At 33.3% G+C, this 1020-nt stretch overlaps 1 pseudogene; it reads right to left on the reverse strand.

Annotated features, from left to right (window-relative positions):
* Positions 1-361: 361 nt before the first annotated feature.
* Positions 362-707, reverse strand: LOC112548681 (annotated as a pseudogene).
* Between the last annotated feature and the right edge of the window lie 313 nt (positions 708-1020).

Genomic DNA, 1020 nt, shown 5'->3' on the forward strand with positions numbered 1-1020 from the left:
GTTCATTGAATATCATTTTCTGCTATTAAAAAGATAACTCCAGGTAAGAAAAGTGACATTAACAATTACTAAAATATTTTTATTCGTAAATATAAGGTACATAGTAATAACACATTTTACTTTGCGATAAATTATATTTTCTCCTGTCTGTTCTTATTTTCTTATTTTATTTATGTAATTAGCACCAATAAGAAGATATCATTATGCTACCTATTTCTTTGAGGGCAATAAGACAGTTTCCTCTTTTTGAATCATGCAGGTTATATGTCCTATGCTTTGAAAAATATAGGAATAATTTCTTATTATTACTTATTTCAGTAATTTCTTTTAATGGTGCCACATAAGAGATTATTTTAGTTTTTCATATTTTCAATTGTTATTTGTTTTTGCCCTTCTCCTTGTGAACCTGGTGAGATTTCACTTTACATTCTAAGGTATTCTTGCAATGCAGAATTGTTCCATTGGCCTTCCCTTTATACATTCAAAGTAGCATACTTGCAGCTGTTTACTTGGATTACTTTGTCAATCCATTGACTCTTATCATGTCCTCAGACAACCTGGGCTTCATCATCATTTTAGGATGGGCATTGTATTTCTGCTGCAGTTCCAATGGAAAGAGGAGAAGGCATTATCTTCCTGCAAACGTGAGAAGGTATACTGAAGTGCATTTTTCTATGGTCTGAAGTTACAAAATGATTGAACTTCATTTTGACCCACAGCTGGTTCCACTGTGGTCACCCAGAAAGAACATAAGACTAATTCTTACTGTACTGTCTTATAAAATATTGGCAATTGCCATTATTTCCTAGTATCTGAAATGATACTAGGAATCCAAGATAGGAAAGAATCTTATTTCACATTGTGTGCTTAAACAGAATTTTTAATGGGGCGAGGGGTGTCATTTACACACAGTTTGCATTCGTACCCCACATACAGTATGGATGCACTAGAAGAGCATACATCTGAAAATTGCACCCAGACAAAAAGTAGTAAATAACAGATGTGCAAGGGTCCCAAAAT

The sequence above is a fragment of the Alligator sinensis genome, unplaced genomic scaffold (assembly GCF_000455745.1).
Source record: "Alligator sinensis unplaced genomic scaffold, ASM45574v1 scaffold1609_1, whole genome shotgun sequence".
NCBI lineage: Eukaryota > Metazoa > Chordata > Crocodylia > Alligatoridae > Alligator > Alligator sinensis.